The 17,071-nt window shown below is 38.4% G+C and overlaps 1 protein-coding gene across 3 annotated transcripts in view; it reads right to left on the reverse strand.

Annotated features, from left to right (window-relative positions):
• The window catches only part of LOC110966177 (inactive N-acetylated-alpha-linked acidic dipeptidase-like protein 2), a 580,988-nt gene that overhangs the window by 443,714 nt on the left and 120,203 nt on the right, over positions 1-17,071 (reverse strand). For all 3 annotated transcript variants that reach the window (XM_051947586.1, XM_051947587.1, XM_051947588.1), the window contains exon 4: positions 1,765-1,815. The gene's annotated coding sequence lies outside the window, so the exon portion shown is untranslated. The remainder of the gene's footprint in view (positions 1-1,764; positions 1,816-17,071) is intronic.

Consider the following 17,071-nt stretch of genomic DNA (forward strand, 5'->3'; position numbering starts at 1 on the left):
CAGTACCTTAATTGACATGAGCTATTAGGCATATTCAAATGAAAATTATATTTTGCCCATCGACTATATTAAAATGCAGCACTTACTGTGATTGTGAGGTGTTCATCAAATGCAGCTCCTGTTGCATCATTATGTGTCACGATCATTGTGCCTATAACTGTATCTTGGATGTGAATGTCATCAAGAATAAATTGTGTACAGTCACAATTATGTGCTGTAAAGGCTGGGAAATAGCATTGTGTTGTACATGGGGCACCAGTCTGCACCAGAACAACGCAGCTGGAGGATGTGATGGGTTGTGTGATGAATACTGTTAGAGCTTTGTTTTCATGGTTGCACAAATACTAACAGAAGCAGCTACCCCGCAGCTACCCAATTAATTTTGGGATGGTGCAGTGGTAATGGCATTGACTTTGGAACAGCGGGTCAGTTTGAGTCCCAGGACTAGCCTCCAGTAGGGTCCACAAGCTTAGACCCTAATGTTGTTGTTATGAACACAGAGATACACTCATGATAAAACAAACTTGGCTTAACCCAGTGACCATGAACAAATGCCAACCAAAACTATGCAAGCCTGGTGGCCAAAAAGAACAGAATGGGAGAGAGAATCTGGGCCCGCCACACTATCGCCTGTATAACTCCTCATAAATCCAACCTTACAAAAAAAAACAAAAAAACAAAAAAACAAAAAAACACCACAAGTCTACCAGACTTTCATACTTAAATGGAGGCAAAGAATAAAGAGGTACAGAAAAACAGGCAGTGGAAAAAGGCTGCAGGAGGGCTGCTTCATCTGAGATGACTTCTTTTCCCCTAGCCTCCATTAAATAGACCGTGGGCCAGAACCACCCACCAATCACTGCGAAGAGGAGCACCTTAGAGCAGTAGAGGAGAAAAGAGAGAGAAAAGGCACAAAAACACAAGAAGATGGGCTGTATAACATCAGAGAACATGAAAAAGAGAAATATACAAGCCACAACTGCCAGTATGTCAAGACCTGACATGGCTACTCCTGATGGCGGAAGAAGTTAACTCTATCATTGCCTGGCAGCTCAGAATGAGTCAGCTGTTAACAACATACAACTAGCCAGACTGGCTAACACAGAGCAGGAGAACCCGGATCAAGAAGGATCCATTCATGGCTGACACACATTCAGACTACCAGCTGATAACACCACATGGAACAGAGCTGAAAATCGCATTGGAATCAACACCAAAGGGGTCAAAGCACCAGCGATAGTTGACAGAGCAGTCACCCAAGACTCGAAGGTTTGGCAGACCAAGCTAAGCACTGCATGAACTGACTACATGCAGTGCGATTGTGTAAAACACCACCGGAAGCCAAGTCCATTATCTCTTGAAGTGGCCATCAAACGCAGCATATACCAACACTGCTCCTGGTTTAATTCTGCATAGGCCTGAACCTCAAACCATTCACTGTATTTTGAGGTGAATTTGCTCAACAATGATGTTCTCCATTGTTCTGTTTGATACACACTTGATGCAACAGCGTATTTCCTCGAAAGTAGAGTTTTTTTTGTCACTTCGATCATTTTAATAACATGGAAGCTGTCCAAAATGCACCATGCATCAGTGAACACACGAGCATTTTCCTTGAAAACTGGCATCAAATGTTTACCGCAGAAAATGTAAAGACATTCACATTGCCTATTCGATTAGATCTTTACTGGATTATCTCAGTAATGCAAAAGAAGAGAAACAGAAATGTGTTCATGTGTATAATGTATCACATTTGGTACTCACGGCTAATGCGCTGGACCTGGATCTGAATCTGGATCTGGTGTTTCAAATGGTCTGGAGAAAAAACAAAAAGAGAAAAGAGATGGAGGAATTGTGGACTACCTGCATTATTTAATACAGTGAAAAGTCTTTTTTGTCCATCTGAAGTGGGCTCTCCGGCAGCCTGGAAAGACTCAGGGAGTGGAGAGCGAGAGCTGGAAAGAGGGAGAGATGAATAGTCAGTGGCATATTTTACAAACTCTCTCATTTGCTTCTCTCTGTCTCGCCTCCCTTGAGAAGGAAGCTTTTGTATCACTTCTCACAATACTTCACTTACTGCTCTCTCTGAAAATAGCACAGATAAAGGCTCGGGGAGAGAGTATGCCAGTGAATGTTCAACATCCTGGAGATGGACAAAGTGGATGTGCTTTTCTCTCAGTCTCTGTGTATGACAGAGTGGAGGAACTCTCATACAGACTAAAAGATGGAAGAAAGAAAAAAACATGGCTTTTTGGACACACCTCCGCATTGAAGACTTATTCATTATTTTTCCTATTTTCTGCACTGCAGACCAAAACAAAAGATATTGGATTATCTGGAATGAGTGTAAATCCAGCAAAATCTGCTTTCAATTTTAGTTTCTTGCAGCTATCTCCTTTTACATACTCCTCATTCTCCAACTAGCATCATAAAGTTTTACCTGGAGCTTTTCCAGCTGTCTAGCAGAAGTCCCCACATGCCCTAAGCACTTGTTCCTCACTCTATATTCATCCCAAATTACCTCAATTTGGATTAGATCAGGTAACTGTGGAAGCTACGTCATCGATGGTCTGCAACCTTCACCCATGAAGTCAATGGATGGAAGCTCAGTCTGTCATTTATGTCGCACATAAATGACAGGCAAGCAGGCAAGAAACTGATTACCAATGGACTTCTGACAAGGCAAACAGTGACTACTTAAAGGAATTTAAAATAAGAACCATATGTTTGCGTTCTATGACAGTATTACTGTCTTCAGTTTTATTTTATAGCGCAGTAAAGTGGCATAAACAAAGAAAACCCTTGAATAATAGGGCATGAGAGGAACTCATGAAATATTAAGCAATAAAATGCACAACAAGCAAAAATACTAAACAACCCCAGTGGTTTGTTGACTGTTATTTGGAAGCTTTGAGTCTTTTAAACTTTTTTACTCTGAACATTTATACTTCCTAGGTCTTATTTTTCTCATTATTGAATGTATATGCTTGCATTTTAGCGATGTTATAAATGCACTTTCATGTTGCCTAACGTCTACTATTTGTAGGTTTATTTGTATGTTTACACCTTTTATTATTATCTCAGGAGCCATATCAGATAAACATATTGTATTTGGTGTCATTCTAATCAGCTATTATGTGTTATTTTAGATCTGTGACCATCATAAATATCTCACAGTAGGATTTGTATGGTTATGAAATGAAGTAAAAGTAAGTTCAAACGGCATTTTGCCTCTGACCTGTCAGGGACAGTGAAGCTCAACACCACGCCTTGGGAGGAACACATCCACGATTGGCTTAATGCTGATTTAAATTTGGCTCCAAAACTTTCTTTATGGAGGAAAAGTCACTAGAATACAAGGCTGGAGAACAAAAGAACAAAGCGAAGAGATGATCAAGCCAGAGGAAAACAACAGGCTTTTTTTCATTGAAATTTAAATGAAAACTTGACTTAAAAGTGGATTATTTTATGATGGCTAAAGGGAAATGAATAACTTAACTTTAAACTAGGGCTTTGTTTTTCTATATTTTACTTAAAGTTTGACTTCCTAAGTTAACTTTAATACTAGAGCAGCGCAAATATTTTCTGTACAACTATGAGCTTTGACTCTTAGTGTTTCTGTGTTGCCACACTTTTGCAGTGCAAACCTGCCAAAGTGCCTCCTTGTCTCTGCGTTCCTGAACCAACTCGTTCAGCAAATCATCACGGTTTCACATCCTGCATTTATTCATTCATTTATTCACTGTTTATTGTTTGTTCATAGTCAAAGTTAATGAATGCTTGCAATGATTTTTTAATGTGTATTTCTTTGTTTGGAGAACTGGAGATTTCTGACTTTTGATTATGAGATTAATCAATACAAGTAGATTTGATTAATTAATGATTATTGAACTTGAAATATTCTTGATAAAGGTCTCTTAGATGGTCTAGGTAAAAGACCTAAGTGATGCCCCTGACAAACAAAGGCCATTTTAGTCATTAAGTGTAGTTTTGGCTATTAAGTGTGTTACAGCCAACACTTTTATCTACACAGGTTACATGGAAGAAGCAGGGTTTACTGTGGGAGAGAAGAACTTAGAGTGGACTTTGGGCTTTCTAGGTGAGCAAATCTTTTACATACACAAAACGGTCAGCAAAATATGGGCTCTATAGAATGAAAGTCTATCACATCGCAGAATGCTTTATGGTTCTTTGCATGCCCTGTCAAGATACGTCACTGGATAAGTGACAGGCTCGACCCGCTAATGGGACAGTAAGAGGATCATCACGAGTCATAAGTCACCCACTGACAACCAAAAATATCTGTATTGAATTTTGTGGCACTCCACAATTGCTGAGATATATCACCCAGACCAAAAATGTCAAACTCGTGGTGGTGATAGTAGAAAAATCTAGTGATCACGAAATTCAATGCAGTTTATTTCTCTCTGGGGATCATGCCCATCTGTACAAAATTTAATGGCAGTCCATTAGTTTGTAAGTAGTGTCAGTCAAAATTAAAGTGGTGGACTGTACAGTGGAGTCCCTCAAGCATAACTACCAGCATTAATCAGAACTTTATTTTATTTTAGTACGAGGCAACTTTGGTCCAAGCTGTCCTGGTGTATCTTTATATCATTTGAACAGTCACAAAAAACAGAAATGATCAGACTCTGGAGAGGTAAAAATTGATCTGTTTCAATTATAACTGTGCGTGGGCATTCCCTGACTTCAGCGGGCAGTCATGCTGTTACAGAGGTACTGCTCCACTGCACTGGGGATTACGTAGGTTAAAAAACAGAGCGGGGGAGTGAAGGGGTAGTTATTTATTGATCACTCAAGTGCAGCAAATGCTCTTAGTACTTCTTTAAAAGTAAGATACACTCTCAGAGCGAGAGGCATGCAAAGAAAGAAAGAAGAATCAAAAAATAAAAGCAGGGCAGGAGATAAGGATAAGAAATGTGAGCTCAAGAAGAAAACAACCCACCCCATTAGTGAAGGCCTTCCTTGTTCTGAGGCAGCTTTTTTCCCATTTTTTAAATAGAAACACTGAAAACAATGACGCTACCTTTGACAACTCATTAAAATGGGACTTTTACAGCACTGCTGTGTAGCTGTATATGCAGTTTTCATTTATATAGTCAGATATTGTTCCTTAAAATTCATTTTTCTTTACCTACAAGGCCTTTGTAAGTGAGGACGACGACAGAGAAGGTACCAGCATTGTAATTATGCAAAGGGTGAGTAAAGGAAAAAAAATATCAAGAGTGGGGGTACGGGTGTAGTGGAGGGTTGGAGGAAGTGAAAAAAGAACAAAAGAGGCCTGCTTTCAAGTGGGAGATGAGGAGATGGGCCGGATGAAACAGTTTTCGCTGTGGCTTAACCTGTGACTGTCTTTCATCTCTAATTTTCTTCTCTTTTTTTGCCTTTTTTCCCCCTTCTGCAGCAACGAGCACGGTTATTAATTTTTGCTCTTAAGCACTAAAACGGCTGCCTCGGAAATAACTTCATATCAAAGCTGCTTTGTCACCCTTCTATGCGCCTGGCAGCGCACTGAAGGTTTGTGATGTTTCGCTCGTCAGTCTGATATCCTAAGGTCTGCGATTACAAGGCCAGTCTGAGTGAACTCACATGTACCGATGTCAAGTCTATCTTTTAAAATTAAGAATACAGTGTATCAATGCACATGAAAAAAGTCAGTTAAGAATATGTTTCATTACAACTTAGGCTTTATTTTATTTTAAATATCCTACCGTTTTGCTTAGTTATGATGATAGAAAACAAAGTAATGGAGATCTGGGCTTGAAATGAGCAACACATAGAAGCAGTCAGCTAATGTTACTGGATGTAAACTATCATACTGTCAGAAGAGAAAACAAAGCATCCATCCCCTGCTGTGTATTTTACACATTACGCCTCGGTTCTTAAATGTCTTGTAATCCCTTTTACAAGAACAAGTTCACATTTTGAACCAACAGTATAAATAAAGATACAGGCTCTTTGTTGGATTACAACAATATTTAACGTTTGTTTGCACTGAGACTTTTTTTTAACCCTGCTATTATAAAACCTCTGCTGAAGAAGCACGCCCTGGATGTAAGTCAAAGCCCAGTCAAAGTCCAGTCTTTTTTTATTGGCAAACTTGGAAAATACTAACTTTTGAAAACTATATATTCATGTGAATACCAACAAATTATTACAAATATTCCAATTGTAAGGCTATAAATGACTTGATAAGTTTGTTTCCAACAATGTGGCTGTCAGGATTTAACTGCCATATTAGATGCAACCGATCATGGCATTTAAATCAGTCAAACTGAGGTTTGGATATGTCTCTCTGGTATACTGCTGGGATAATTTCAATATTTTTTTTTCAGGAAGACTTCTTTAAACTATACTATATTGGGTGATTCTGTGTCACATCATGTTTTACTGTGTTTAATTCTATTTCTCCACTTTTTGCATCTCTGTCCTGAATTGACAAGTGACTCTTTAAACTGAGAAAACTGTAAAAAAAAAACAAAAAAAAAACATGTGACTGAACAGTTGCTGATTCAAGTTAAGATCTTAAATTTATAGAAGTTTATCATTTTGTCAAGTCAGTCGGCAAAACTCTTCAAGATTCGCATTTTCATTCAAAAGTAAAAGTACACTTTGGACATTCTGTTGAACTTGTTCAGAACTCTTTGATAAATTCAAGAATCTTTATGAGTGTCCAGCTTAAGCAGCAACACTGTAACTGCTTTAATAAGCTTGTCATACAAGTTTGTTTTTCTTTATTTATCTTAAAAACATAAGTAATGGCAACCAGCAGGATAAGGTCTCACATTTCTATGGCTTCAATAGGAATCAAATATTTTAAATATAGCGGGCTTGGATAAAAACGCTTAAATGAAAGATAAATCGTGGGCACAAATCATTGAAAGATTTCATATTCTAATTACTTCATATGCTTCAGGTATTTTTCTAATTTTTATATATATATTTTGATACTTCTTTAGGTATCTTTCACAGAAATCTCATCTCCCTGAACACTTCTGTGACTGAACAATAAGTTAATCAGTCAGGCAGTGACTTCAACCAGATACTTTCTGACACAGGTAATCTCTGTCAGCCCTGCTTTCACTGAATGAACTTATCAAATTGCATATCTAATGTGTTTTGAGAGTGAGCAGGATCAATAAAATGTTCGAAGACAATTTACAGCATCACCCAGTCTCCAATATCTCCTGCAACCAGCAATCTTTACAATCAAAGTTGTTTTCACAGTTAAAAGTTCTTCCGGCCTGCTGTGGGATAACGGTTGCCTTCTAAATTGAATTGTTGGACACTTTTGGCCATAAGAACAAACTTCACACCCACTAAAAAGCTTATAAAACACGTATTTGTGTTAGTAAATAGTTAACTATCTGTACATCCAGTGAACTTAGCACAATATAGCATTCATTTGTTGGATTTCTAGACACATGTTGAGTGCAAATTGAAGATTCTCTGTCTTATCATATCAAGTCATTGTAGATAAATCTGCCTAACACTCCACTGTTTATACATTTATATACTATTTTTAAAAATTAAAAAAAAACAGTGCAGTTGTGCACATAAAACCAAAACTATAAGCTAAAATATGGTAGAGCACAATTTCCCTAAAAGAGTTACACTACAATCTTCTATGATTTGTCATGACAGAAAATCCTTTTGCATCAAACACAGTAATTTCAATTTGTCAATTTACATTTTGTTAATTGGCATTGTAATATTAAAACTACAGTGAGTACTGGTTAGCTCTAGCAAAAGAAACAAAGACTTTTAGCTGACTGACTGATGTCACTGGGTCACCTTAGTAACAGATGGTTGTGTCTTATTTCTCAGATAAATAAGGCAATAGAAACTTTTGGTGAGAAATTTAATTAATACCAAACATTCCCCTATATACCTACAAAATAGAACTGCAAACAACATTTTTTTTTTAAAAAAAACAAGCTTTCTAAATCCCAAAATCTCTCCATTTAAGATGCGCCGATAAAAGAACAACAAATAACGCTCTCCTTACATTTTATCAGCCATCACGACTGCAAGTGAATATAAATCAGCAACACAATCCTGTTGTCTTGTTTACCAAACATAAATTACCGCCAAGTATCTCCTTGTTAATCAGGATGAGAACACACACACACACACACACACGCACACACACACGCACACACATCATCCAATGAAAGACCTGCTTCCTACATTTCTGCAAAGTCAGACTAAAATATTTTGTCCATTATTGCCTGGGAACCTGAAGCACTTTGCATGCCATATAAAATTTCATATGGTGCCTAAAATCTATGCAACAGAGGCTATAAAAGCCTCATTCAATCACACAGGAACGTTGTGTTCCACAATAGCTAACATGGATGGAGGATAAATACAAAGTGGGCTAAGCAGATTTCTTGACATGTTGTAATGACTGAATGAAAAGAGGCATATTTGTCTGTTGTGGAGTCTGATCACTACACAGCATTTATTTATTTTCTTAGTTATATATATATATATATATATATATATATATATCTCAAGTGGCATATTTTTAGCTATAATTACATGGATTTTCTCACAGCTGCGCCAAAAGTTAAGTGTCAGAAATTGTGTCGGAAGAATGCATATTAATAAACCTGATGTGAAAACAACAAGTGAGCTTTAAGTAAATATAATAAAAATAATAATAATAATTTGCACTCTGGACCTATATAATATATTATTTCTAAGACTGGGCTGTCATCACTGATATTTACCTCATGAACCTAAGAATATGTCACTAAACTTGTTGAAAGTAATTCAGCTCAAATTAATTCTATTTTCGAAACAGTAATTCATAACAAAGGTCATCGCAGGCCCCATCAGGTTCAAAACCGTGCAATATTATAGTACAAAGGGAAACTCAAGGATTCCCTTTGAGCACTTGGCAAAAGTGGGAAGAAACCGCATACCATTCCTTAAAGCTGCAGTACAACAGCGGCATACAGCTACTTTTAATATGAAAGGGGTTGCTCATAGAGCCAGTCCTACAGAGAATTATCAAGCAGCTCTGCAGTCCTCTGCAGAAAAACACGTGACTCACCATAAAGGGTGGTGAAATAAAAGGGTGAATAAAAGTGACCTTGTGTCCGCACACTCTGCTGCCTCCCTTCTTGTGGGCTGTGGTGATGGAAAGATGGACCTACATGTGTCTACCTGGAAACATAAATTTCTAATCAAATATAGCATGTAAGCTAGATCATTGTTTGAAAAGTAACATACTACTATAAGAACCTCTTAAACAGTTTTTAAAAAGACCATAAATGAATACAGTCGATTAAAAGCGGTGTTAAAAGATGAGCCAAATCTTGGATTTTCAGCTGGATTTAGATCACAACATAAAAAAAATAAATAAATAAATCCCTCTGTCAGATCTGACAAGTTTTTTTGTTTTTTTTTTGGCCTCCTCAGAGTTTGAAGCTTACATGTCTGTCTGTCAGCCTACTCCTAGGCTGGTTCTGTATTAGCTTCTGTCTCTTCTTATCTGTTTGTCAAACCTCAAATCATTTGCTTTCACATTATCCGTGTTTGTGTCTCAGCTTTTTTGTTTGTCCCTCTCATCTGTCTCCTCTCTCCTCAGGATCCGACCGTACCAACAGGCGTGACTCCCACTGTGTTCATTACAGTGGTTGATGATGTTGTGGAAAACAGGTTCTGAGCGCAAGAGCTGCTTTCAAGCTTAAATTTATACTACAAAATAGCAACAAAGTAGATATACTGAGTGGTCAAAACAGTGTTATGTGAAAATAGCACTTGGGGATTTACAACTTGTTCAGTTTCTTCCAAGTGAACACCATAAAAATTGAATGTTTATATTGTTATACTGTACAGTTGGTGGTTTTATTTTCCTTCATCCACTCACTTTGTGGGACGAGAATTGACAGACTCGTCGTGAGGATTGGGTATTGTTTATATTTTAATGATTGCTATTCTTCCAAGGACAAGTGCTTAGGGTTACTGCAACAGTAAAATCCTCCTTTTACTTTTCTGCATTATTAATAATAATCTAATATTGATATAATATAGTGTATTATGGTATAATACTCATAAGAGAGTTTCTTCTGCATTAAGTACTTTAACTTTTATTACCATAGTACATTATCCTGATTATACATCCTCACATTTTCAGTGCAGTTTGATTTTAGTGCTACGTAAATGATCTGAGTGCCTCCTTCATCACTGCTCAATACTGTTTATCAAGGTAGACAAATTAATAATTATTAAAATAGTTCATATGTTTGTTTGTTTTTTTTTGCCAGTTACATTAGCACAACCAAAGCCTGACTACATATTAACTTCAAGAAAGATAGTCATGCAGGCTAAAGGGTTCGTTGTGGGAAGTGGCTCTTCTTGGTGCCTGAGAGAAAAACAAGCAAGGTGGTGGTCACTAAAAATGTTAATGGTAAAAAGTTACTTTAGCGAGCTGTAATGTTACCTTGATAAACAGAATAGGTACTGAAAGTCTGTGTGTTGTGCCCGCTGCCACAGAGGAGAAATGAAGAGTCCCCGGTCATGAAATGTTACAACAGTGTCCTTCTGTATTCTTCTCGGTTGAGTGGTGTGAGACGGTTCTTATCGTGAATAAATGTGAAGCGAGTCCACCATGTTTACATTCTGGTGTTCACGATGACTGTACCTACACACAATAAGTAAATAGCATGCTGTAGAGTCATCTTTGCTCATTGTGTCTTCCTGAAAAGTAGGCCCATCCTTTGGTCAACTTGCAACAGGCCGTCTTCACAGCCTCAGTAACATTCAAAATCACTAACTATCCAATTACAGTTCTTGCCATCCCTGCCTGGTATGCTCATGGTCTTCCAACTGTGGCAGCATGTAGAGTAGTTAGAAGAGTCAGACACTAGCACCAGAGGCCAGATGCATTTTGGATGCCACAGGTTAATGAGGCCTGAAACCACACAAGCCATTTTGAAAGACCAAACCAGACAAGCAACTTCATCTTTGACCCAGCTAAATATGTCATCAGTCTGTTAATCAGAATGATCTCAGGCAATCTGTTTGCAAAAGCAGTCAAAACGAGAGCCATTTTAGAACAAATTAAGGGCTGCTAGCAGCTTTAATGCCAACCCAGCTTTCCTCTTCTCACCTTTCCCTTTTCCCTCCCTTCTCTCCTCCATGCTCATTTCTTCTCTCAGGTCCTCTCCTCTCCATTTCCTCCTCTCTGCGAACAGTGCGGTGACCTTAACCATGCAGTGGTGATTGCCTCTGCAGTTCAGTGGGGAGGTCTCATTTCCGAAGCCCCATGACTATTCCTGGAGTTGCAGCTCCACCATGATTGATGCTTTATGAAACCTTTTTTACAGTTGTGACATTTCGGAGGAAACAAGCAGGGTCTGAACTTTCCATCTGCTGGGTCCACCCACCTGTACCTCCATCTTCACTCACTCGCCACAGTCTTTCCCTCACTTGCCTATTTGTGTGTTTTTGCTCGTTCTTCGCCTCTTAACTCCTCTTTCCCTTCAGCACTTTACTCAATCTGTCAGCCTCCCGTCGTCTCCGTTCCCCCTGACGTCAGTCCTTAGATTTCAACTGTGTTGCAGAAATAGTAAATAAGAGACGGAGATAGGAGCAAAGACAAATGCTGCAAAGTGTTCACTCAGACAAAATTGATTCAGTTGTGGTTCTCATTAGCACTATTTTCAAACTCGTAAAAAAGTGTCACATCAACATCTGAGTTGTGATGACAAATGGGAACCTTAACTTTCCTGAAAGCTCTGATATTTCTGTCTTGGTGTTCAATGATACACAAGTGCATAAAGTGCCTGTTGGAAGCCGTTAAAGCGAATGTAATGGCAATACATCTCCCTCACAACCAACTCTAATCTCTGATCTAATTCCTCTGTTTGAAGTTGACTGATGATGCGAGTGATTCTGAATCCTGCCCATCTCTCCTGTTTGTATGATAGGATGTTTACTCTGATGCGGTTACACAAAAAAGAAAAACAACAGCTTTGTTAATTGGCATGCCTCGGACACAATTCTTTTTGAAATCATCTGAAATAAGAGGAACGTTTTTGTTCCTATCCTGTCAGCAGCGCTCCCAGAGTCCTTAGGTTTCAAACTCATCGATTTTGATGACTGTTTACTGCCTTGAATGCACATTGACTAACCATGCTTGCTGTTGTGCATTGTCACCTCCCCCACCCCAACCCCCCCGCCTCAAAATGCTACTCTGGAGCCAGGAAAACCCTGATTATACATCATAATGTACAGAGATGCATGGTCCCAGCATGTCCAGCAGATGACTGCACTGTTGAGCTTGGATGGGGCTGACATTTGGTTCAAGTGGCCAAGTGTGAATTCGCTGAGGCCATAAAGCAGCTTATCAAAATGGAAGGTCAGCTGGAAGTAGGCATTACGATTGTGAGCATTACAAAATATGTGTCACACACTGCCAACAATATACTATCCAGATTTGGTAAGCTGGTGCAGCTCATGCCAGAACTGAGGAGCCAGTATTTAAGCTCTGCATGGATGGTAAACATGTGCTGCTTTGCTGCTGCAGGCTAATAAGCACAGTGTTGTTGATTATTTTTTTTCGAAAGCTGGGCGGACACTGTGTTGTTTCTTTTGTCACCCTTTCTGCATGGACACATCTTGTGACTTTTATACTCAGACTTAATGTAATATTTCCCTTACACTGATATGTTTGTGACAAGCCGTCACAACAGCAAAACTGACAGCCTCATATTGGTTTTACATGTTGAGTTTCTATTTTTTTTCTTCTTACTATTGAAAATGAACACAATCTCATTCCACTGTGTTATTCAACCTCTCTTTGCCCTGCTCCTGCTTCTCCCTCTCACAAACACATTGACCCTGCTGCAAATACCCCACTGCTTCATGCAGACTGTCAATCAAAACATGAATGCAGAAAAGATGCAGGAAGGATTTTCGCTGTAGAGAAGATGGCTTACTAAATTGCTGAACAGAATCCCTTTACAAACAGTTTAATATCCGGATGTCTCTCTGCAAATATGTTGAAAACTGATGGATTTAAGATAACTCTATCTATACATTTAACAAAACACTGTCAACTGCAGAGGCCCAACTCTTCCAATCAGTCATTAGCAATCCTGTTGGGCTAGCCAAGCTAACAGAATAGCTATAGGTTAATGTTAGAATATAGCTTGATTGTGTCAATATTGATTGCTTGTGCAAGTGGAAAGTATAAAAGTCTCAGTCTGATTATTAGAGGAACCTCTTAAAGTCATCTTTGTGTGTAGAAATTACCTATTTAGAAGTTGTTTCTATTAAAAATGATCACGTCCTACATTTAAATGGCATTGATATAACAGTACACTGCCGCTTCTTCAAGAATGTGAGGGTTTGTGTGGTTCCTGCCTCTCCATCCACCTCCCATAGCAGCTCAAGCACACCAGATCGCCTCCAACTTTGCTCAAACATTGTAAACCTAATCTAAGTTTCACACTTGGCAAGTTGTAACACTGGAGTAATTAAGTCATATATGTTCAGACCAGAAACTGATTCTGTTAGTTTCCTCAATACAGGTCAATACTGAAAAGAAAAAAAAAATCTTTTCAAAGACTCGAAATTGCTCATACTAAGGGAGCTCAAAGATTTTCTGGAGCAAAAATATTAGTAAAAAAGTGAAACTGAGAAGTCTGACCAGTATGATTGGTTGTCCAATTAATGTGCTTCAAATATTTCCATGTTAATCCAATGCTGCTGTGGCAGCTGAAGAAGCAAGAGAGGGTCAGGCAGAGGTAGCTACTGCTAATGAGGACAGAGATGTAGGGGATGAGGAGGAGGAGGACAGCAGCCAAGATGTTCCTGTTTAAGAGGCAGCAAGGCCAGAAGCAACAGGTGAGGCTGACAGCAAAAACACACAGAGATATAAAAGCAAGGCAGGTCAGAAGAGCAGATTTCTCAGCAAAAAAAGGACTCAATTCTGTTTTTCTGTGCTTTGTAGACAGGGCATCAGCGAGCAGCAAGAAAAGAGGTACTGGATTTGATTCAGAGTGATGGAATATGACTCAGTTTAAGACTTGGCTGTACCATACACAGAATGGCAAATGCAATATCTGCAGAATTTGTGATACCATTCTGTTTTCCATTTTCTTTATTCCTTGTTCCTTTCCTATAATCGTTATATCTTACTGTGCTATGCCATGCCTTATTTATATAATGGAAGATATAAAAAGCATTATCACCATGAAGAATAAATAGTCAAGTATTTACGTGTTCGGAAAAATCTGATAAATGATTGCTTTAGTTTGTTTAGAAAAGTTTTATCTAATGCACCACAAGCCTGGAGGCTTGAGAGAAGATTTCCCTGTCCCTCCAGTGAGACTGACCAGAAGAATTATGATACATCCTACTATGTTGATGACAGCATGTTTGAGATCTTAGCAGCCATCATCAAGGAGTCCTTGTCATCGAAATTTGAATTATTACATAGAGCAAAGGCGTGTCAATGTCCAGGCAACTTTATTTGCACGTCTGGTACGGGAACATTTGTTTTGCCTAATGTTAGAATCCACTAAATCCCTGGTCCCGTTAATAACACAAACATTATATACTTCACTATGCTTTCTCTAAAAGGGGACATGTGTTCTGTCAGTTCCTGGACATGGCCCGAGCCTTAAAGCAGACACTGTTGTGACAGCCATCAAGAATATAACCTTGAAGGAGAGTCTCCAAACAGAAAAGCTCATGGTCTGACGGGGCAGCTGTTATGAGTTTTAATTTGATGCCCTTGTGAGGATATTTTGTTTGCTATATTCCTCTAAAAAATTTTACTTCAAAAGAAACAGTGCAAATTGTACTGTAACACTCAACGCAGCATCCACACCTCCAGAGAATAAAGGCCATTCAAATTCCTTTATTTCTGTCTATTGCTAACTAACCATTTAATTTTTTTGAAACATTTTCAATAATGGAAGAACACAAGCCTATTCTCTCAGCAAAAAGCCATCACGACCCTTCAAAGAGACCTCAGCGCAGGCCTTGGAGCTTTGATAGAGCAGACAAAGGTAAGAAGATGTCCAAGGATAAAGGGACTGATTAGTAACAATGTAAACTTGAGCCTGAGCCTTTGTGAATATCCACTGACACACAAGTCGAGTGAGTCTGAATAACTTTCTAAAAAATCCTGCATTATCAATCAGTTATCTATTAATTTATGATTAACAATGGGCATTTATGCTGTGCTTTTGCTGTTTTGGGCCATGGACACATGATACTGGCTGCAAAGGCAGTTGTTAAATATAGAGTTGGAAAACAGTATCACTTTTTTTGTCTGTCTTTGCTTGAGTTAACACCCGTGACTAGGACAGAGGTCATTGAGTGTCACAGAAGGCTTTGTCATGGTGCCCCTTTACTAGTCAAACCTCCATGTTGCTCTCTGAATGTCAACATAGACTTGCTCACGTCCTCTCATTGCACAGCTTCACTTGGTGGTTCAACAAGGTACTACAGCTAACCTAACATATGAAGTGTGCATTGTCTAGGAAAATGGTATCAGGCATTGTCACATGCTAGATATTAAATGACTCAATCAGTCACCCTTAAAAATCTGCCACAGAAACACAGTTGGACAGTAGGTTTCATGAACTTGACATACTTAACTTCACTCTCAACATGGGAATTAGGCCTTGCAGGTGAGGGGCATTTTGAGTTGCTGAATCAAGATGATTACAACCACAATTTGTTAATGCCCTGGAAAACTAAATGTTGTTTCAAGGACCACAAACCAGAAGTGATCATAAGTTTGCTGGCAAGTGAGTTTAATAAATGGGCCTGAGCTTCCTTCAGGGCATTGCAGCAGTTATCCCAGTTTACAGTGTGAGCTATGAACAAGACTGAACAGGATATGTGGTTCACTTTGAAAAACAAAACAAATAATTATGCATTTCTTCATGTTTCATTCATTTCATTTTTTTTTAACCTTCAGGTGAAAAATAAAAACAGACTTCTGAATCGGCTTGAAGAGAACACCTGGCTACCTGCTTCAGGAACTCCATCCATAGACATAACCTGAGGCCTTCTCATATGATTGGGCATTGGGGTCTTTTTTTGGAAAGGCATTATGAAATGAATCATTTCGACAAAGGGTGCAAACTATGAAACTTTAGTGCAGACTAGGTTGCAATGTAGCTAATACAACAACTGCAGTACAACATTACTGAGTGCAGATTCTCTTTGCAAAATAAATAAATCAATAAAAATCAACTGTTGCACACCTGTGATATTTTAACTGATGCTGATGGGCATACATTTAAATGGGGATCAGGGAAATGAAAAAGTCAAAAAAGCCATCCTTTTTAAAACTAAGACTTGCTTGTGTTTTGTCGTTTTAACATGTACACCCGCATCTAAACACCCTTAGAGCAGAGTTAGCTGGTGGCTCCACTAATACATTACCTCACATGTTTAGTTGTTTACTTATCCCATCATTTTGCAATCAAGTAGACACAGAGCATAGTTCAAAGGGTGTGAGCTTTTTTTCAGTTCCTATACTCTTTTTAAATTCAGTATATAAATCATTGTGCTGCATTCTAATTCAGCAAACGTTCACATTCTGTATTTGTGACATATATAGAACAATGACTTGAGGTCCTTTTCAAATCAGACTATGACCTTCCTTGTTTCGCTGTGGGAGCTGTTATGTCCTGGCTTTTGGTCTTTTGCCTGGAACCTATCAAAAACTGACATTTAGATTCCTTTTCCAAATGTATAGAAAAAAAACACTCTTAAGATCAGGGAAGGGACTTACAAAATAATGATTAAAAAAAAAACAATAGAAACAATTTTTAAAATAACAAAGAACAATTTAGCAGCACTATAAATTGCTGTCTCCGAAATTCTCATTAAGCTGAATACACACAAATCTCTGAAAGATTTTCAGAATAGACATGAAGGGGTTATTGCAGAGTTTCGATTGCTTTTGCTTTAGCTGGCCATTGCTAATAACTTTGCAACTGGGCTCATATACATGAACTTCAGCTTTTACCCTCACTGATGAGAGAAGAGCAGATTTACTGTGTTAGAA

Source organism: Acanthochromis polyacanthus, chromosome 4 (assembly GCF_021347895.1).
Source record: "Acanthochromis polyacanthus isolate Apoly-LR-REF ecotype Palm Island chromosome 4, KAUST_Apoly_ChrSc, whole genome shotgun sequence".
In the NCBI taxonomy this organism is placed as follows: Eukaryota; Metazoa; Chordata; class Actinopteri; family Pomacentridae; genus Acanthochromis; species Acanthochromis polyacanthus.